Source organism: Asparagus officinalis, chromosome 8 (genome assembly GCF_001876935.1).
Source record: "Asparagus officinalis chromosome 8, Aspof.V1, whole genome shotgun sequence".
NCBI classification, from domain to species: Eukaryota; Viridiplantae; Streptophyta; class Magnoliopsida; order Asparagales; family Asparagaceae; genus Asparagus; species Asparagus officinalis.
Window position 1 is genome coordinate 22,243,666 of NC_033801.1, and position 18,255 is coordinate 22,261,920.

At 37.6% G+C, this 18,255-nt stretch overlaps 1 protein-coding gene across 4 annotated transcripts in view; it reads right to left on the reverse strand.

The window, feature by feature from the left end:
- LOC109819783 (myosin-2 heavy chain) overlaps window positions 1-10,117 on the reverse strand; it is a 71,607-nt gene extending 61,490 nt beyond the window's left edge. For all 4 annotated transcript variants that reach the window (XM_020385692.1, XM_020385691.1, XM_020385689.1 and 1 more), the window contains exon 1: window positions 10,004-10,117. The gene's annotated coding sequence lies outside the window, so the exon portion shown is untranslated. The remainder of the gene's footprint in view (window positions 1-10,003) is intronic.

Sequence of the window (18,255 nt, forward strand, 5' to 3'; positions counted from 1 at the left end):
GAAAATTTTAAAATCACTATATGTAGTGATGTTCCAAATGCTTTTTAGGATAGAAAACAACATATTGTTTCACTACCTTATATTGACAATTTTAATAAAAATATATTCTTACAATCTAGACCATGTCAAATGAATAAGGAATACCTTGAATTATGTAAAACAGAAATACATTCTCTTCTAGAGAAAAAACTAATAAGAAAATCTTATTCTCCTTAGAGTTGTACTGCATTTTATGTAAACAAACATGCAGAACAAGAGCGAGGAATCCCACGCTTAGTTATAAATTATAAACCATTAAATAATGTTCTTAAATGGATCAGATATCCAATTCCAAATAAAAGAGATTTATTAAATCGTATTCATAATGCGAAAATATTCTCTAAACTTGATTTAAAATCAGGATATTAGCAGATTCAGATAGTAGAAAAAGACAAATATAAAACTACATTTGTTGTACTATTTAGGCATTATGAATGGAATGGAATGTCATTTGGGCTTAAGAATGCCCCATCTAAATTTCAAAATATTATGAATGATATATTCATTCCTTATACTGATTTTATATTATCATATATAGATGATATTTTGATTTTTTCACAAACATTTTATCAACATATAAAACATTTAGAAGTATTTTGTACTCTAGCATTACGAAATGGGTTAGCAATATCTGTCCCAAAAATGAAACTATTCCAAACCAAATTAGATTTTTGGGTCATAATATAGAAAAATGAACAATAATTCCTATTAATAGAAGTATTGAATTTGCTTCAAAATTTCCTGATGAAATAACTGATAATAAACAATTACAAAGATTTTTAGGTGCTTTAAATTATGTTTCAAATTATTATAAGAATTTTTGCACAAGATACGGCTATATTATATAGCAGACTAAAGAAAAATGCTAAGCCATGGACTGAACAACATACTGCTACAGTAAGAAAAATCAAAAATAATGTTAAATGTTTACCATGCATACATTTAGCTAATGTACATTGGTTCAAAATTGTAGAAACAGATGCATCCAATATTGGATATGGAGGTATCCTCAAACAAATAGAACCTCAAAGTAATAAAGAACAATTAATCAGATTTACATCTGGAAAATAGGATAAAGCTCAATATAACTATTCCACAATTAAGAAAGAAATGCTTTCTATTATTAAATGTTTATCTAAATTTCGTGATGATATTCCGAATCAAGAATTCTTATTGCGGGTTGATTGTAGTTCAGCTAAAAGCATCATTGAAAAAGATGTTAAAAATCTTATTTCTAAACAAATATTTGCTAGATAGTAAGCTGAATTAGATATGTATCAATTTCGAATTAAATACATTAAAGGTGAATAATCATCTTCCTGACTTTTTAACTCATGAATTTTTACAGGGTTCCCATGAGACGGAGTAGTCCCTCCTTTTCAGGGAGGGGGAGAGGCACTCATACATCACAAAGGAGTCATACTCCTCTCCAATCAAATTCATGGCATACTATTGCAAAAAAGAATAATGCAAGCAGCCCCTCTTAAGCCTTTTATAAAGGCATTAATAATATGATAAGTAAGGAAGATAATCCTGAACCCTTTACTTCAATAATCAAAAAAGAAGTAGAATGGACTTCCAAAAGGACTTCTGACATAGTTTTATATTTAGAACAAGAAGACATTCCTCTAATGAATGATCCTGATAAAATTAGACAGAAATATCTCAATGATAGTTATTATCCAACTCTCTCATTAAAATTAAGAGCTTGGATGAATGAAGACAATAATAATGCAAAAATGCATGGAAATAACTCACTTTTGGAGCAATGAAAATCATAGTATGCCACCCAGTTTTAGCAAATGCATCATGCAAGAGGTCGTTCGACCAAGAGATTGGGCCATAAATCCTAATCAAGAATTATCATTGGTAAAATCTTAAAATACCAAATAGTTATACTATTTTAATTATTGGAATTATAAGCAGGCATTTTACAATATATTCTTATATCAAAATCATAAGAATAAGCATACATGGCTAATAAGCTTTGTCCAGAAGCAATTTATAAAGAGCTTCCTTCATGGTTTTTCCAATGGTGGGAATCATATGGTGCTGAAATGAGCATACTCCCAAAAACTATTATGAAGTTATATTCTTCATGGATTGAATCTCATCCGATAATATCAAAAATGGATGACAATCAAATTAAAGATGGTTTTTGTACTATCTACTTCTTTGCAGAAGCTGAAATATCATGGATATGGACATGGTCATTTAAAACTGACTGGGCAATATCTCATATGCCTATATTAAAAAGAAAATTTTACTGCAGATGGTGATCTGGTATTATTATTGAAGAAAAAATAAAGCAGATTGAAGAAATAATTCAGAAGAATAATACTCTTCTAGAGACCACTATGACGCAAGAAATTCAAAGAGAGAATTCTATGCTTAAAATAGCGAAAATGATAAGAAGGAAATATCCATATGCTTCAGATTCAAAAATACAACAAAAATGTTTAGAACATCTGAAGAAGCAGTTCTTTGAAGCTTTTGATACAGGTGATACAAAAAGCCTGGGTTCTACTGGAGAAGACATTACTCTTCAAGATACTCAAGATCCAGATGAGGATATAGATAGGATGCTGCAATGGGAGTCTTAAATGATATTAATCCCCCTGATATTAAAGGAAAAGGAATTGCGTAAAGATAAGTTTGAGTTGAGCCTTGGGGAGCCGCTTAAAAGTTACTTTTAAAAAATATACTTTTTAAAGCTATTTTATAAAAAGAAGCTTTACAAAAAGAGATTCTTCAACTTTCAAAAAGAAGATATTGTTTACTTTTATAAAGTAACTTTTGAAAAGAAGATGTCACGTTAAAACAATTCTCGATGTTTCTGAAAAATCTTTGAAGATTATAAATATGTGAAGGCAGAGAAGGAAGGGGCAGAGTTTTCAGAAGAAGTTTATAGGTTGTAATAAATAGTGAGTGCAAAGTACCCTTGTAATAAATAGTGTGAAAAAGTGTGGAAGAAGTTATTGTACAGTGTGAAATTGTGGAAGAAGTTATTGTACAGTGTGCTGGCTTAAAGCTGTAAGTTTTTATGTTTATTTATATAATATTTGTGTGCTTTAGAATTGGTATCAGAGCCATGTTCGGCTCAAAATTATCTGGCTAATTTGATATCTTACAGTTTATTTATTTGAAAGTTTATTAATAAGCATGTAATCTTGTTATATGTTCTTTCTTTTGCTTTGAGTATAATGCTTAATTTAGTGTTTGTGGGACGTCACCAAAGTCGCGCAGTGTAAATACCTTTTAATGCCTAGAATGGCGGGTACGGATAGTGTAAGACGTTGACAGACGTGCAAACTGCTTGGTTAAGCTTTGTTTTCAAAGAAAAAGAAATAAAAATAGTAAGATTACCTTCTTATTAATGAATTTTCGAATAAATAAATATGTAAGAACAAAAATTATGTCAGATATAGTAGAAAGCTCTTCTGCTAAAAAGGCCAGTTATACTGGTAAAAAAGTAAAAATGCACAATTAACCGAATATACTTCTGAGTTAGAAGCATTAAATAAATGGACTATTCCTGATGTCCCTAATAAAGACATTTATAAAATTGGGTTTTTTATTATAAGTCCCTAATAGCTATTAAAACCCTAGAAAGGACTACTACAGTCGATAATGAAGAACAAACCTTCATCCTCGATTTCTTCAATTTTCTTCAGTATCACTATTTATCATAATTTTGTATAAAGTTCTTTTTAAACCTTCATCCTCGATTTCTTCAATTTTCTTTTTTGTATAACATCTATTTGCATAGTGCCATGTTTTACCACACTTATAGCAATGAATTTTATTCTTACCTTTTTTTAAATTTCTGAATCGGGAATTTCAGCAAGAAAAACATAAAAATTTTAGAACATAGTTTTTTAAAACACTCTCTAAAAAAGAACAGTTAAACCGAAAAGAAGAATATTATAAAAAAATTTAAATTAAAACAACGAATTGAATTCTTTATTCCTTGGTTCATAAAGAATTATATTAAAAACCAAGAAAATAAAATAGGTGTTTTAGAAGAACACTATAAACAGTGGAAAACAACTACAGGAAAAGTTATACGTTCAGTTTATCCACCTACAGATCTTATATATTTAATAGGAATACATCCTTCAACATTAGAAACTATGGCTTTCATAAAGTCTAATGATATTAATGAAGAACATATGAAGGAATTAAGTAAAATAATTAAACAAAATAATTATACTAATATACATCTTCAAACAATAGGAGAATAGCTAATTAGAATTGAAGATGTTATAGAAAAATTAGTCAGAAAAATAAATGATATTATACCATCATTAAATTATTAGAGAAAAATAAAGCTCCAATTTCAAATATTGAAAATGTAATAATAAAACCTCCGATAGATATATCAAGTTTTAAAAAAGAAGATAAAGTAACTACTAAAATTATTGAATTACTATCTAAGAAGCTTAATTCTGCACGAATACATACTTTAAACCAAGCTTCCACATCAAGAGAAGATAAGTTTGAGTTGAGCCTCAGGGAGCCGCTCAAAAGTCACTTTCAAAAAAGATACTTTTTAAAGCTACTTTATAAAAAAAAGCTTTACAAAAAGAGATTCCTCAACTTTCAAAAATAAGATAATGTTTACTTTTATTAAGTAACTTTTGAAAGGAAAATGTCACGTCATAACAATTCTCAATGTTTCTGAAGAATCTTTTGAAGATTATAAATATGTGAAGGTAGAGAAGGAAGGGGCAGAGTTTTTAGAAGTTTATAGGTTGTAATAAATAGTGAGTGCAGAGTACCCTTGTAATAAATGGGTTAGCCATATCTGCCCCAAAAATAAAACTTTTTCAAACTCAGATTAGATTTCTGAGTCATAATATAAATAAAGGAACTATACTTCCTATTGATCGAAGTATTGAATTTGCATCAAAATTTCCTGATGAAATAACTGATACTAAGCAGTTACAACGATTCTTAGGTGTATTAAATTATGTTACAGATTATTATAAAAATCTAGCACAAGAAAAAGTTCTTTTATATGATAGGCTTAAGAAAAATGCTAAGCCTTGGACTGAGCAACATACTGCTGCAGTAAGACGAATTAAACTTAAAGTTAAATGTTTACCATGTATTCATCTTGCTAATATACATTGGTTTAAAATAGTTAAAACTGATGCATCTAATATTGGTTATGGAGGAATCTTAAAGCAAGTTGATCCTCAAACTAAAAAAACAGTTAGTTCGTTTTACCTCTGGTAAATGGGATAAAGCCCAATTTAACTATTCTACAATTAAAAAAGAAATGCTTTCAATAATTAAATGTTTTTCAAAATTTAGAGATGATATCTTAAATCAAGAATTCTTACTAAGAATTGATTGTAGTTCTGCTAAGAGCATTAAAGAAAAAGATGTTAAAAATTTAGTTTCTAAGCAAATATTTGCTAGATGGCAAGCTGAATTAGCTATGTATAATTTAAAATTGACTACATTAAAGGAGATTATAATCATCTTCCTAATTTTTTAACTCGTGAATTTTTACAGGGTTCCAATGAGACGAAATAATCCCTCCTTTTCAGGGAGGGGGAGAGGAGGCCCAAGTTCGAGTTCAAATTTTGGCCTTATAGGCTCAACTAATTCTGAAAGGAGTCATACTCCGTCTCAGCCCAGTTCATGGCGTACTATTTCAAAGAAACATAATTCTTTAAGTCCATCTCAAGCCTTTTATAAAGGCATACATGATCTTATTGAACAAGAACATACTCATGAACCCTTTACTAATATAGTAAAGCAAGAAACTGAATAGACTGAAAAGCCACGTTCTGATATTGTTCTATGTTTAGAACTAGAGGATATTCCTCTCATGAATGAGCCTGATAAATTAAGACAAAGATATTTGCAGGATACATATTATCCTACATTAGCATTGAAATCTAGAGCCTGGATGAAAACTCTACTTATGCAAAAAGGAATGGAAATAACTCATTCTTGGACAACAGACAATCATAATGTCCCTCCAGCCTTTAGCAAGTGTATTATTCAGGAAGTAATACTTCCAAGAAATTGGGCTCTTAATCCGAATCATGAGTTGCCACTTGTCAAAGTACAAACTACAAAAGAAGTTTATAACTTCAATTACTGGGCTATAAACAAGCCTTTTTTGAGGTATTCTTATATCAGAATCCTAAAAAAAAGCATACTTGGCTCATTAAAGTATGTCCTGAAGCACTTAAAAAGGGTGTTCTTACTTGGTTCTATCTATGGTGGGAAATTTATGGTATTGAAATCAGTATTATTCCTGAACCTTTAATGAAATTATATTCTTCATGGGTAGATACCCATCCTATAGCCAGAATGGATGAAAGTCAACTTATAGATGGCATATGTCTAGTACACTTCTTTGCTGAAGTTGAGATCCCCTGGATCTGGAATTGGTCCTATGTGGAATTGGTCCTATGTTTGTGATTGGACTTCTCATATTCTCGTTCTAAAAAGAAAATATTATTGTAGATGGTAGAACGAAATGTGCCTTGATACCAAGGTGAAACAGTTAGAAGAAATTATACAGAAAAATACTTCTGTATTAGAGTCTCATATGACTCAAGAAATTAAAAAGGATAATCCTATGATGAAAATTGCTAAGATGATGCGTCGAAAATATCCTCAAAGCTCTGAATCAGAGATTAAGCAAAAATATTTAGAATATTTTAAAAGATAATTCTTTGAAGCCTTTGACACAAGTGAGACTCATAGTCACACTTCATCTATGGAAGAAGATACTCCTCTACCAGATGCACAAGACCCTGATGAGATTTGGGCAGAAATCTTTGATCAAAAATATACCGGGCCTTAAGGAAAAAGCCCAGCTTCATAAGTAGATTAAAATTCTAGATTGAGCATCGGGGAGCCGTCTAGAATCCTCTTTTAAAAAAGCTACTTTATAAAGCAGCTTTCTAAAAGCAGCTTTTATAAAGCTACTTTAAAAAAGAAGAATCGTCACTATTCGTGCACGATATCGTTAATGCGTTGTCACCTTCATCTTTATATGTGTCACTATCAGAAGGGAATCGGAGTTTGGAGTCTGCTCACGTACATACAATTAAGTTTGGTTGTATTATTAGTAAAAGTATAGTGCTTTTTATAATAATAATTATATATATTATAATATAATGAATTATAGATTAGATATTATAATCTAATAGATGCTTTCTTTATAAGTAATATGATTATAAGATAAATTATTTATATAATATATAAGAAAAGACATATCTATAATATATACTATACATATATATACAATTACAATGCATAACATATACATATACTATGAAGCACGAACGCCATACATGAAGCTGTGATCGTGTCTGTCAGTGTCCAGGACACACGTGCTCGACACACTTTCCTATGTATTTTTTCAGGATGCCTCTGTTCGCTCATGTTATAGGATGCCGTGTCGGATCCCGTGTTCTGTTCATCAATATATATATGATGAGAATGGAGTGGCCTTGTACAAAGAGACTCAGTTCACTTCAATGTTGATGTGCTATGATTGACGATCGTTAGAATTAGTTAAGGGAATGCTGCGATCAGTAACTATTTTTCAAAAACCCTCATGTTCATTCTCGTCTCCACTCTCTCTCTCCATCTATCTCTCCTTCATTTCCAGAAACTCTTCTCTTCTTCCCTCATCATCTTCTCTGCGAACACAACCACGTCGGCCTCGCCCTCATGCGCTTTGATCCCACCACTTTCATGCCCCTGCCTGTCATCGCGCGCCCCTCATGCGCCCCGTCGCCCTAAACCGCACTAGAAAGATTATCGATGGGGTCGCAAGGGGCCACACGATGGCAGCAGCGGCGGCGGCGTGTGTAGGCTGTCGGTTAGAGGCGACGGGGTAGGCGCCGACATGGTGAAGCTGTCAAGGGATTGAGGCGGCCGGCTGCCGCGGCCGAGGCAGTGGGTTGGCAGTCAGTAGATGGAGCCTGGATCGGCGGCGGCTGAGATCCAACAGCCGGGGCAGAGAGAATGATTCTATAGGACTCGAGGGAAGAAGAGGGGAAGAGAGATGAGATGTGGCTTTTTGCAAAACACCAATAACATTCCTACCACTTAATGTCCTCACTCGTAACGCTATAACCGAAATCAAATGCTATTTATGCAACTCTACAAGTAAATGGGGCTATGCTAGGATACAAGCCATACCCAATTTTCTCTACTCTCCTCTCACTCAGCCCTCTCTCTCCTTCTCTCTCTCTCTTCCCCCCCTCCCTCTATAAGATTAATATAATATATAAATATAATGTATATATATTAATAATTATTAATATATATATAGATATTATATTAATAGTTAATATAATTATTTATAATGATTTACTATATATATATATATGCGTGTGTGTATATGATATATAATTATATACTTATAAGTAAGCATATACTTATAATATTTATATGTTACATCTTTTTTGCAATAGTTCTTAGTGTTTTTTTCAAAAAAAATTACAATTTTTTTAAGAAAAAAAGCAAAAATAAAAATTAAAAACGGGCCTAGCCTAAACTTTCCCGGGCCCCCTGAGTCCCGGTTCAGGCAGGGCCTTTTGCACGGCCAGGACCCAGACTTCCGGGCCAGATGGACACCCCTAGATTTAGGCTAGTTTGTATCAAAATTAAGCTTACCAACTGAAAATTAGTTTAAAATAAAAGTTGGAGTCCACTGAATTTGAAAAACAATATAATTCAAGAAATGAAGATATGTTTAAAATAAAAGTCGGAGTCCATTGAATTTCAAAAACAATACAATTCAAGCAAAGATTTACATTCCAATGATAGTCAAGTTACATCTTGCAGAAGTTCCTATAAAAGACTTGGTCTATGTAGTTGCACCTTCCTCTACTCTGACTAAGGGTCAATATCAACATGAACAGCATAGTGAGTGGTTGGAATTGGATTTAAATTCAAGAGTAGGAAGTAAGAGTAAGGGTCAAACAAGGTGTGAATGCAAATCAACTCATGCATGAAAAGGCTAAGTCTAAATGGCTAAGGTATGCAAATCAACTCATGCATGTAAAGGCTAAGTCTAAATGGCTCAGGTATTGCAATATTAAAACAAAAAAGAGAGAACCTCAGCCATAAAATATAAATTTACAGGCTTGAATGCAATTTATCAGATAGCTGTGCAAAGTGACATGTTGTAATGTATGACTATGATGAATGCCAACCCCCAACTCATCCCACAGTCCATATATACAGATATTTCATATCAGTTCTAGCTCAAGGATGCTAAGATCCCTAGAGTGTGAGATTAGAAAATGGGGGAAAGGAGGAAATGTCTAACTTCCCCCTTACGGTTAACAAGATTCTCAAGCCGTCATCCAGTCCCCCATGCTCGGTTCCAACCAATTTATTTGAGATATTTTCTTAAAGTGAATGTTTGAGTTGGGAGCTGTGGAATTTTTTTTCTTCCCATTGATTTCTTTGTAATCCATAATAAACCTCATTTAGGGAAAGAATTCATTTCCACCCGCACTGTTGCATACAAGCTGTTGATATGTCAGAACCATATAAAACTTAGTAACTATCTGGCTGGCTATTTTGCTTTGTACTATTTTGCATTTTCTCTTGGTTGCACACAGTCCATCTTGTCAGCAATAAGGACTTGTATTCTATGTGATCATTACGTAGTTAGGTCTTCTACCACTCTAAATTGCTGCTACAGTTCATTGTTCTAACTGCAGAAAATGTTAGCAAATTCTTTGAATGTCTTTAGCTCTTATTGAGTCAAAAATCAAAGGATCACATCTAATCATTAGCCAAGCAGAAGATAAACCAAACGAAGAATTAGGGCAACAACAGATGTCATGAATTAGAGAAAAACAAAGCCCTAAAAATATAGCATAGCACGATTTATTCCTACGATCTGAATCAGATTGAATAGAGATAAAATCAAATTATATAAAAAGGAGAAAGTAAATTAGAGCATCACCTGAGACGAAGAAGAGAATCCCCGCGAACAGAAGATGGCGAGATAGAGAGGGGTGATCGTTTTCCCTGAAGGAAAATTCCGCTCGAGACCTGGATTCGATCGCGTTGGGTTTGACCTGAACCCGGCCACACGCGACCCGGAAATTTAGAGGTGGCGATTCATGACCCGACCCGCTGGTTTGATCCGACCCGTTATAAATAGGTATGAATTAGGGCCCGTTTGGTTGTATGTTTTTACCATGTAAAATGATGGAAAGTGTAAAAAAGTGGGTCCCAATGTCAGCTTTCATCACTTTCAATTGTTTGTTTGTAATTGTGAAAATAGTGTAAAGTGGTTTCATATGCTGATGTGGCTTGTAAAGTGATTTCATAAAAAAAAAGACATGATTTTAGGAGAAAGCTGACATTGAAGTCAGGAAAAAGTAATTTCAACCAATATGATCACTTGAGTAGGGACCACTTTTTACACTTTCCAAACAAACAATTAAAGTTTTATTTTGCAAACCAAACAAGTGTTTTATGATTCCAATGGAATCAAAAACAAACAAAGAAAAGTGTAAAAGTGAAAATGATGAGGTGGACAACAACTTTCCAAGTTGTGTCATAAATACACAACTTTACCAACAACAACCAAACAGCCCCTTATTTGATATGGGTCGGATCACAAATGGGGTTATAAACGGTCCGATTAAATCGGGATATAAACGGTCCGATTAAATCAGATTATTCAAAAGTTTCTGATCCTGATACTTTACCTTCCATAAATTGTATAGATCGCTCCTTCCTATAGGGATATTTTGATATTGTCAATAAAAACATAATACTAGCTAAAACTTAGATGTGTACGCCAAACTCGTCTAGGGGTCGTAAGTAATATATTTACTATAAGTAGGTTTTTTTCCATAAAAGCCACCTTCAAAACATGATAAATTATAGAAATCACTTTCAAATTTTGATTTATACAAACTCATCATATAAGTAGATTTAGCTTTTAATAAATAATTTAGGAAATTTTTTGTTAAACTTTTATCGTACCCTCCAAAATACTCTGATTAACAATAACGATTGGGTTGGGAAATGAGCGAGCAGAGTGAGGTAGGATGAAAAAATGTGGAGGGGGTTGTGTTGGCGCACGCTACCCCCAACCAGACACTGATTGTTGCACTAACCAACAATCTATATGGAGGCGTAGCTTGCAGAAGCGTCACTGAACACCTAATTAAATATCCTCCTCGTAGACTAATCGATCACCGGGCAATGTGAAAAAATCAAGAAATCCTATTTGAATTAATGTGAATGGAAATATACTGTAGAAAAATAGATAAAGAGATGAAAACATGGGATTTTTGTAGTTTGGAAATCGCCTACGTCGATGGGGAGATAATTGAGTCTTATTTTATTCTAGAGATTACAAAATAATCTATTTTTATGATTGAAGACGCACAAAAAAATTTATGTATCAACAAGCCCTATAAATGAAACTTCTTGTGAGGAAGATAGTACCTAATAAAACAAAATCAAAACTAATGTGAGGGATAGTACTTCATATAAGTCTAAACCAAGGAATGTAAGCCCTCCATATTAATTAATTCAGATAGGCACGTATTCCCCTTATAGTTATCAAATTTGATGAGCTCTACAAACCTTATCAATAAAATTTAATGTGAGGGATAGTACCTCATATAAATCAAAATCAATGTGAGGGGTAGTACCTCATATAAATGAAAATCAAGTTGAGGATGACAGCACCTTATGTAAATTTAAGAGTATGTGAACCCTTTACTAATCCAACACAGAAAACACATGCTTCACCGCTTCATATTGATCAAATTTCAAACTTGAGGATACCCGTCAATTTCAGGAGTTGACAAGTGATCATAAGCCTTGGCTATAAAATCTAACTCAAGGATTACCCACCCTCATACGAATCTAATTTCAGCTGGAAGGGATATAGGTTCTCCATTACACTTATTTTAGAAACATGAAAGAGAAGCAGATAGACATATGAGAAGTGAAAAGTAAAGAAAGTGTTCGTTATGAGAAACGAATGCAACAATCTTGATAAGAACGTTTCAATAAGGGAGTTATAGTAACTCCCCCACCAATCCCTTTCAAACACCTGGCAATAAGTTCCCATTGTCTTCCTATAAATTAAAAACTCGTTTGCCATTCAGGAAGATATAACAAAAAGGGACAACAGATAGAGAAAAGTGTGACGTGGGGGTCTACCACGTGATTGAAGCCACCACGTGAGTACGCGGTTTGTTTCCGCGAGAGTCCAGCGGATAAAGAAGATGGCCCATGACCCGACTTCTTCCGCTGCATATATATAACAATTGTTAATTAATAGGGTTGGTGTAGCAAAGGAGGGTTTTGTTTTGCGGCTCGGTGCAAGGCAAGTGCAGGCGTGCGGCTGCAAGCGAAAAGTGAAAAGAAGGTTTTGATTTTGTTTTTCGACTGAGAATTGTTTTCGGCTGGTGTTGCTACAGACGCAGATTTGGTGCTGTGCAAGGGTCCTTGTACATCCCCTTTTGTAGAGAGTTTGTGAGGGATTTGAGAGTTTGTTTGAGGGTTTAGGTTGTGAGTGATTGTAAACCCTAATTGTATTCTCTCCCTCTATTAGTAGATCTCCCCCCTCCTTGCCCCGTGGACGTAGGCAATTTGCCGAACCACGTTAAAATTGGTTGTACTGCTTTTGTGTGATTTGTAATAGCTTTTAGGATCCCTCGACAGGTCAGTCCTAGAACTGATGAGAGGAAGAGCTGATATGTCGACTTATGAAGTGTTCTCCAGTTGTTGATTTTCTCTCTGTCAAGTCGACTTGTGCACACTGATAAGTCGACTTATAGCGGGTTTTTTGCATACGCAGGTTTCCTATTTGCAGTCTGATTGGGGTTTTGTTTTGATATAAATAGGGAAACGATTTGTGAGGGTTTTTTATCAGAGATTGAGGAATCTTTTGAGCATTGTGAGAGGGAGATATTGTGAGCAAGGTGAGATCTTTGGTTGAGGGTTAGTTTGAGAGAATTTGTGTGATTGTAACCCTTTGTACTCTCCTTGATTTAGTGAAATCTCCCCATCCTCTCCCCGTGGACGTAGGCAAATTGCCGAACCACGTATATCTCTGTGTTTGGATTGATTTGGCTTTATTGGTTGGATTTGTGCAAGAGTTTGTCTTTCTTCTACTCGTGATCACAGGTTCGTTGTGAGTTCGTGCAAGGCTTCCGCAAAGGCGCGCGACAAGTGGTATCAGAGCTCAGATTCAGATCTAGGGTTTTGGATTAGGTGGAGGAAGATTCAGTTTGAAGCTTGGTTCTTGGAGTTCTAGGCTTTGGTGGAGTTAGGGTTTGAAGTTGCCGTTGAAGATCTCGCTTTCCTCGTGTGGTTAGGAGTTCTATTTGGAATCCAATCTAGGGTTCAGTTGGGTAATTTCTTATTCTTTCAAAGTTTGGATCTTTCTCTACAATTTGGAAGTTGTGATTATGGGTGAAGTAATTGGTGAAAGCAGCAAGATGACAGGCACAGTTCAAGTGGGTTTTCAGAACACTAAGATTAGTGTTGTGAAATATGACGGCAAGATCAATTTTGGTTTGTGGATGAGCGACGTACAGGATGCGCTCAATGCTCAAAATCTGGAGGAGACCATCATGGTCGATGTGAGGCCACCTAAATATGAAGAGGCGATATGGGAAAAGATGAATCGAAATGCTTGCGGGGTGATCAGGTCCTGTTTGGAACAGGAGCTGAAATACGATGTGATTGGGGTGACGTCTGCGATGAAGATGTGGGAAATTCTCAACAATAAGTACCTTACGAAGAGTGTTGAGAACCGGTTGCACTTGCTGCGAAGGTTATTCAGATTCCAGATGTCCAGAGGTACCTCGCTTGCGGCTCATGTGAACAACTACACTAAGTTGTTGTCGGACTTGGCGAACGTGGATGAGAAGATCACAGATGAGTACAAGGCTATTATTCTTTTGGGCTCCTTACCGGATGAGGAGTATGATACCTTCGTGCTTACGTTGCTGAACGGGAGATCTTCTATCACTTATAGTGAAGTGACTAACGCATTGACGAACTATGATTTGAGGAGGAAGGATAAGGAGACTTCCCGCGCTAGTACTTCAGGAGAGGCCTTGTCGGCGAGAGGTAGAAGCTCATATCAGAAAGGTGGAAACAGAGGGAGGTCAAAGTCAAGAGGTCGTCACCAGCTTGGAAAGAATCAATGTGCATTCTGCAAGGAGCAGGGACATTGGAAAAGAGATTGCCCGAAAGTCAAAGAAAAGGAGAATAGCAAGAATAAGGGCCCGAAGGCCAATGAGGTGAATGTTGCGAAAGGCGATGATTCCGATGATTCGAGCTTTTCTCTTTTGATTACTCCGGAGGTGAACCATTTGGATGCATCGGAGTGGATGCTTGATTCTGGCGCTACTTATCATGTGACTCCTAGGCGAGATTGGTTCTCATCATTTGAGAGACTCGATGGGGGTGTTGTGGTCATGGGAAATGATCAATCCTGTGGCGTTCGTGGGATAGGTACTGTGAGGATTCGGATGCACGATGGAGTAGTCCGTGAGCTGAAGGAGGTGAGATTCGTTCCTCAACTTAAGAAGAATCTTATCTCAGTGGGGGCTTTGGAGGCGAAGGGATTCAGGGTGACCTTTGAGGATGCTGTAGCAAAGGTTACTAAGGGATCTTTGGTGGTGATGAAGGGAGTCCGAAATCATAATTTATATTATCTGAAGGGGAGCACCGAGATTGGCCAGGTTGCTTCGGCGATTTCAGAGGCGGACATGAGCAGACTTTGGCACTACAGGCTAGGGCATACAGGTGAAAAGTCACTGCAGGCATTGTGCAAGCAGGGGCTTTTGAAGGGAGCCAAGAGTGGTAAAGTAGAATTCTGTGAGCACTGTGTACTTGGCAAGAAGACGAAGGTGAAGTTCGGGACGGCCATTCATAGGACGAGGGGCATCTTGGACTACGTGCACACAGATGTTTGGGGTCCCACTAAGACGGCATCACTTGGTGGTCGACATTGGTTCGTCACGTTCGTTGATGACTATTCTAGGCGATGTTGGGTGTACACCATGAAGCATAAGAGTGAAGTCCTAGATTTGTTTGTGGAGTGGAAGAAGAGATTGGAACTGCAGACTGGGAGAAAGATCAAGACGTTGCGATCCGACAACGGCGGCGAGTATACCTCAGACCCCTTTCTGCAGCTATGTCGAGACGAGGGCATAGAGAGGCACTTCACAGTTAGTCATACACCGCAGCAGAATGGGGTGGCGGAGAGATTGAATCGGTCTTTGCTGGAGAAGATTCGATGTTTATTGGCGCATAGTGGTTTGGAGAAGATCTTTTGGGCTGAGGCACTTTCTTATGCGAGCCACCTCATTAACAGGCTGCCTTCATCTGCGATTGAGGGGAAGACCCCTATGGAGATGTGGTCGGGAGAGACAGCACATGACTATGACCAGCTTAAGGTATTTGGTTGCCCTGCATATTATCATGTTAGAACTGATAAGTTGGAACCTCGAGCTAGGAAGGCCATATTTGTAGGATTCAAGCGTGGTGTCAAGGGATACAAGCTTTGGGATCCAGTTGATAAGAAGATTGTGCTGAGTAGGGACGTCACATTCGATGAGGCTTCTATCTTGAAGCTTCCCAGCTCTCATCAGGTGGAGAGCAACCCGACAGAGGAGATTTCGCAGGTGGTGGAGATTGATGCAGCTCCACAGAGTCCAGATAGTGCAGTATCCATGAGAGTGCCGACTGAGGTGACGCCAGGCGAGCACGACGGTGATGCGGAGGATACGGGTACTCATGAGCAGGATCAGGGACCGACGGCTCAGGTTCAGGATTCTATTGCGGCACGGAGACAGAGGAGAGACATACGGGTGCCAGCACGGTATGCCGACACAGTTGCATATGCACTTCCGGTGGAGAGTATCGATGAGATGGTGCCTACTACATTCAGAGAGGCCGAGCAGAGTTCGGAGGCTGATTCGTGGCAGGTGGCTATGCAGGAGGAGATGGAGTCTCTTCACAAGAACGATACATGGGAGCTTGTAGAGCTTCCAAAGGGGCGGAAGGCGATTGGGTGCAAGTGGGTGTACACGAAGAAGGAGGGCATTGAGGGCACTCCAGTGAGGTTCAAGGCTAGGTTGGTTGCGAAGGGCTATGCACAGGAGGAAGGTATTGATTACAATGAGGTTTTCTCTCCGGTGGTGAAGCATTCGTCGATTCGGATTTTGCTAGCTTTGGTGGCACAGTATGGATTGGAGTTAGATCAGTTGGATGTGAAGACAGCATTTCTTCATGGTGATCTTGATGAAGAAATATATATGACTCAGCCATTGGGATTCCGAGCTGCAGGGAAAGATAAGTTGGTTTGCAGGCTAAAGAAATCGCTATACGGTTTGAAGCAGTCTCCTCGACAGTGGTATAGGCGATTTGATGGTTTTATGCTTGGTCATTCGTACACTCGGAGCCAGTTTGATCCTTGCGTGTATTTTCGCAAGTTGAGAGGAGGTGCGTACATTTATTTGTTGCTTTATGTCGATGACATGTTGGTTGCTTCTAGTTCCAGGTCAGCTATAGATGAGTTGAAAGTTCAGCTTTCGAATGAGTTTGAGATGAAGGACTTGGGCGAGGCGAAGCGCATTTTAGGGATGGAGATCGGCAGAGACAAGAAGAAGGGCAAGATTTGTTTGACACAGGTGGCTTCTTTGAAGAAGGTTCTACAGCGATTCCATGTTAGCATGGATACGAAGCCAGTTTGTGTACCGTTGGGAGCCCATTTGAAGCTTTCAGCTGGCCTTTCACCGAAGTCAGTTGAAGACCGTGAGTTGATGACGAAGACTCCATATGCGAGCGCAGTTTGGAGTTTGATGTATGCGATGGTATGTACGAGGCCGGATTTGTCACAGGCGGTGAGCATGGTGTCGAGATACATGCACGATCCAGGAGTGGGTCATTGGGACGCTGTGAAATGGATTTTGAGGTACATTCGAGGTACGCTCAATGTTGGTTTGGTTTATGAGCGGGACACTACAGGTGGGCAGTTATGCATTGGCTATGTTAATTCGGATTATGCCGGGGATTTGGATAAGCGCCGGTCTACTACGGGGGATGTGTTTACTTTGACCCGTGCACCGGTGTGTTGGAGAAGCACCTTACAGTCGACGGTGGCTTTGTCTACGACGGAGGCAGAGTATATGACAGTTACGGAGGCTGTGAAGGAGGCTATTTGGCTTCGAGGACTTTTGGAGGAACTTGGTATATCGCAGAGGTCCGTCACTATTCATTGTGATAGCATGAGTGCTATCTATTTGGCGAAGAATCATGTTTTTCATGCGAGGACGAAGCACATTGACGTTCGTTATCACTTCGTTCGGGATGTTCTTGAAGATGGTGATGTGGAAATTGTGAAAGTCCACACGAAGGATAATCCGGCGGATATGCTCACTAAGGTGGTTCCGAGCAACAAGTTTGATCATTGTCGAAACTTGTTGCATATTCGTGATTGTTGAGGCCGTTGGCGGCCATTTGGGTGAACTACGTTCGATGCAGCCGGTTTGGATTAGTTGATGGGGTGAGATTGTTTGGACTCTTGTTTTGGGTTCTCGACTTATTGTGGATTGAGTTCGTACTGGACACAACAAGTGGGACATTTGGATGCTTTGATGTCGGCTCAGTTTTGGGAAAACTTTACCAAGGTGGAGAATTGTGACGTGGGGGTCTACCACGTGATTGAAGCCACCACGTGAGTACGCGGTTTGTTTCCGCGAGAGTCCAGCGGATAAAGAAGATGGCCCATGACCCGACTTCTTCCGCTGCATATATATAACAATTGTTAATTAATAGGGTTGGTGTAGCAAAGGAGGGTTTTGTTTTGCGGCTCGGTGCAAGGCAAGTGCAGGCGTGCGGCTGCAAGCGAAAAGTGAAAAGAAGGTTTTGATTTTGTTTTTCGACTGAGAATTGTTTTCGGCTGGTGTTGCTACAGACGCAGATTTGGTGCTGTGCAAGGGTCCTTGTACATCCCCTTTTGTAGAGAGTTTGTGAGGGATTTGAGAGTTTGTTTGAGGGTTTAGGTTGTGAGTGATTGTAAACCCTAATTGTATTCTCTCCCTCTATTAGTAGATCTCCCCCCTCCTTGCCCCGTGGACGTAGGCAATTTGCCGAACCACGTTAAAATTGGTTGTACTGCTTTTGTGTGATTTGTAATAGCTTTTAGGATCCCTCGACAGGTCA